This window comes from Tupaia chinensis, unplaced genomic scaffold (genome assembly GCF_000334495.1).
Source record: "Tupaia chinensis unplaced genomic scaffold, TupChi_1.0 Scaffold143963_1, whole genome shotgun sequence".
Taxonomy (NCBI): Eukaryota; Metazoa; Chordata; class Mammalia; order Scandentia; family Tupaiidae; genus Tupaia; species Tupaia belangeri.
In genome coordinates this window covers 374,998-379,547 of record NW_006203814.1, presented here as the reverse complement: position 1 = coordinate 379,547, position 4,550 = coordinate 374,998, and the positions used below count along the sequence as shown (strand labels likewise).

At 36.7% G+C, this 4,550-nt stretch overlaps 1 protein-coding gene and 1 pseudogene across 1 annotated transcript in view; both read right to left on the bottom strand.

Annotated features, from left to right (window-relative positions):
• The window catches only part of LOC102487404 (NADH dehydrogenase [ubiquinone] 1 alpha subcomplex subunit 5 pseudogene), a 2,277-nt pseudogene extending 764 nt beyond the window's left edge, over positions 1-1,513 (bottom strand).
• Positions 1-4,550, bottom strand: part of LOC102488238 (attractin-like protein 1) — a gene marked incomplete at its 5' end in the record, with an annotated part of 503,763 nt that overhangs the window by 128,679 nt on the left and 370,534 nt on the right.

Here is a 4,550-nt window from a genome sequence, read left to right as displayed (position 1 = left end):
AGCTAGAAACATTTAGCAGACCAAAAAAAAAGTAAAGTTTTCTGTTGACAAAAAAAAAAAATATGTATATATATTGTATGCCTCGTGATGGGGACTTCATGCAAAATGTGAAATTAAACTAAAAATTCAAAATAAAATTTAAGAGACCAGCAGACGGCATAATTGGCCCCAATCTAAATTGTTACGTTGCTGAACTACCACATAGTCGACCATGGTTCAAGTCCATGACCCCAGCCGCTTAAAATTCATGCCAAGAGCAAGTGCATACATGCCCAAAATCCCAAGAGGAGAATAGAGGAGAAGGGATAGCAGTGTGGCAGTCCCCTCTGGCAGGGGATGATTTCTTGCTTTCTGTCTCTCTGGTGAGCGCACATATCCTATATCAAATATCTAACAAATAAATAAATAAATAAATAAATACAGTTTAAATGGGGCCACAGATGGCGTAGCAGCTACGTCACTGGACTCCCACGTGGCTGGCAACAGTCTGAGTCCTTGAACCTCATGGCTTGAAAATCACACCAGGTGCATGTGGATGCATGCCCAAGATGTGGGGAGAAGAATGGGGGAAAAGGAATTATGGTGTGGTCACTACCCGGAGGGCAGGATTTCTCACTTTCCCTCTCCTTCTTCTCTGTCTCTCTCTCTCTCTCTCTCTCTCTCTCTCTCTCTCTCTCTGGAGAGCACATGTGCTCTAAAACAAAAAATCCTTAAATAAATGAATGAATAAATAAATAAAGTTTGAGAAAGAACTAATGGAAAAAGACACTTTTTAAATTAAAGAAAAAATTGTCAAAAGTACATGACTAAAGACTTGAAAAGGAAAGATGGCTCAAGAATAACATGTACCTGTAGAAGTTGTGTTTTGATCTGGAGCCAAAACCTACCTGGTGATCTCTTTGGGGACCTAAAGGATTACATGGAAACAGGATCACTAGAAAATTGCTTTCTTATCCCAGAGTTACTCAGGAGGTCATGCAAATTAAGACCTTATCGCATTCGTACTACCTAATACTCATCTAACTCAAATTTTGAAGAGTCCTTGAGAATTTTATTAAAGCAAAGGTGACATTTTTCAAGATGTAAAAAGATCATAAAATTAGGAAAATTTAGCTACAAATTACTAATTATACATTACCCAAAGACATAGAAAGAGTAGTTTTATTACTTCTGAATAAAAGTAAACCTGATTGATGTCACAGATTATATAAACAGGCTAAAAAAAAAAAAGATATCTAAAATCTTACTTACCAAATGTTTTAGAGTTTATTTCTTAGCAAGGTATAAATGCTCATCGCTACTGAACTCTATTCAGTTAAATAGATTAAATAATAAAATGTGTGCTTGTGTGTTTTCTAAAAAAAATAATCATATACTCTCTGGAAATTAAGATAATCAAACTTACATTGTAAAACTACATATGACACAAAGTATAAGCAAATTTTTTTAAAAAAACAAAAACACTCAACTATCTCAGAGTTATTATAAAGAAGTACCTAAAAATCTTTTGCATTCTGTGATATCTGTTGTAATATCACCATTTTTATTTCTTATTTATTTGGATCCTTTCTTCATTTTTCTTATTTCTTTTTAATTGTTACTTAGTTTTTATTTCACAGTCATAAACTTAATTTTGCAATTTAGCTAGATTGGAGGGGAATAAAGAAAATATGGAACCCAAAGAACTGCAGCAAGAGCACAGGTTACAGAACACAGCAAGTAGATGGGTGGAGAAGTGTTCTCGTGAGCTACAGAAAGTCTGGTGGTTAGAGAAAACAAGTTCATCAGAGCTTTCCACAGTCAGCAGTGGTGAACTTCTTGCTGGTCTTGCCCTTCTTGGACCCAAAGCGCTTCATGGTCTCCATGATATTCATGCCCTCTTTCACCTTGCCAAAGACCACATGTTTGGCATCCTACCACTCGGTCTTGGCAGTACAGATGAAAAACTGAGAACCATTAGTATTAGGTCCAATATTTGCCATGGACAAGATGCCAAGACCTGTATGCTTCAAGATGAAGTTCTCATCATTGAATTTCTCTCCATAGATAGACTTGCTGCTGGTACTTTTATAGCATGTGAAGTCACCACCCTTACACATAAACCCTGAAATAATTCTGTTAAAGCAGGAATCCTTATAACCAAATTCTCTCCAGTGCTAAAAGCACAAAAGTTTTCTGCTGTTTTTGAAACTTTCTCTGCAAACAGCTTGAAGAAGCAGCAGCCCAAGGGCTTGCTATAAGCAGCAATGTTGAAGAACACTGTGGGGTTGACCATGGCTGAGGATGAGAGACCCAAGTGGTGTCTGCAAAACCCATTTTTCTTAATTAGTCTAGCTAGTGGTTTATTGTTTTTTTTTTTTAATAAATATTTTATTTTTAGATTTTTTGTTTGTTTTGTCATAGGGAAAGTGAGAAATCTGGGGGGATAACCATGCCACAGTCCCTTCTCTTCAATTCTCCTCTTGGGATTTTGGGCATGCATGTACACAAGCCTGGTATGAGTTTTTTCAGCTGATGGGTCTAGAACTTGAACCACACAGTTGGCCATGTAGGAGCTAAGGTCTTAACCACCACGCCACCTGCTGGCCCTGGTGTGTTGATTTTGTTTATCCTCTCAAAATATCAGCTCTTTGTATTGTCAATAAACAACATAGTCTGTATGTATCATATATATTGAATAACAAAAAATTCTGCATTACTTATTTCTGCTCTAATATTTATTATTTATTTTCTTCTATTACTTTTGGGTTTTCTTGATTTTTTTTTTAGGTTTTGCAAAAGAGTACATGTACTTACCAGAGAGAGACAGAGACAGTGAGAGAGAAAGTGAGAAATCACCCCCCCCCCCAAGGGAGGATGGACATACCAGAACTCTCCTCTCAGGAATCTGGGCAAGGAGGCAAACACATCTAGTGTGATTTTCAAGCCTCCAGGTCTGGGACTTGAACCTTCATCAACCTTGCACTGTCAAGACTGAGTGGTGCCATCTTTCTATTTTTTCTTGTGAGCACTAATTGTTATAAACTTCTCTCAGGATTTTGTTCGCTGTACTCCAGAGATTTGGGGAGTTGGCATTTTTGTTATCATTTATTTCAAGAAAATTTTAAATTTAATTCATCATTTCTTCAGTAGTTACAGTCACCCAGGAGTAAATGTTTACTTTCCAGGTATCTGTGTATTTTTGAAAGCATTTTTGGTTTTCTATATGAAGTTTAATATCATTGTGGTCAGAAAAGATGGTAGATATGTACTTTTACACTTGTATAAGTTTGTTTTGTGTGTTCTAAAATGTTCAGTGAGCCATAGTCTTAGTGTATCTCAAACAAACTAATAAATGAAATTAGAGTGTGTTTGAATCAGAAGCTGAACAAATTTTACTAATGATTTTTTTTCATATTCCCAATAATTTAGTCATTACCAGTGTTTCATAATCAATATACTAGATCCAAGATAGAAACACAACTCTTTTTCTTATAAAACTATCAAAGGTAGCATAAACAACATAGAATTTTATGAAAAAGCGAAGAAGTTATTTATATTCTGATTATTTTATTCATTGTTTGAAGTCCTTTTTAACCCTTGCTTACAAACATAAAGGATCATGTTTTCTTTTTTCCTACAGCATTTACAATTGTGAATCGCAAATATTCCTATGCCACTCTACTCTCCCTTTCATGTGTTTTAGAAGAGTTCTTCCCATTAAGTTAATTTTGAGCACGGTCATGTTACTTGCTTGGTCAGTGACATGTGTGCAGACACGATATGCCAAGTTCTGACAAAAGCATGAAATGCAATCCCTAGTTTGGCTTGACACCTCTGTTACAACTACCTTCCACACTGAGAACAGCACATACTGTCAGACAGGGGTTGTTTCTGACACACGGAATAGACTCATAGTCAGTCTACTACCTGAAGTAGCACTACAACTAACTGCCCCAGCTGTCATACAATATGAGTGACTTCCGCTACATACTATGACTTAGGGGTTGTTACTTTAATTAAAGCTGACTAACAAAAAACTTGTTACTTAGAAATTGGGTATTATTACACTATAGTAAAATATGTAGCATTAGCTTTGGCATTAGGAGACAATAAAAGATCAGTATTATTAGAGGCTGGAAAAAGGGAACCCTTATACCCTGGGAAAACTGTTGGAAAATTTGTAACCTCTTCATGTATAATATACTGTTGAATGTATAACGAACAGGATGTGGAAAATAAGGTCTCAAAAGAAAATGTCAATGTGAGTTGGTTATTCCTGGTAAAATGATTAGTCTTTTGTTAAAATCTGTGGTTAGATTAAGTTGACCCAAGAAAATACCTTGCCCAAATAAGTTGCCCAAATATCTTGAGGAAGATGGACAAAAGGTGTGATACCAAAGAAGACTGACAACCACATAGTGCCTGTAAATATATACAGATAGACAGATGATAGGTATATATAGAACGAGAGATAAAAAAGGAAGTGAGGCCCCGCGCGACACGGGCCATTCAGCCGGGCCCCTCTGGGGCCCCCGCGGCCGGGGCTCCGCCCCGCGCGACGTGCGCCG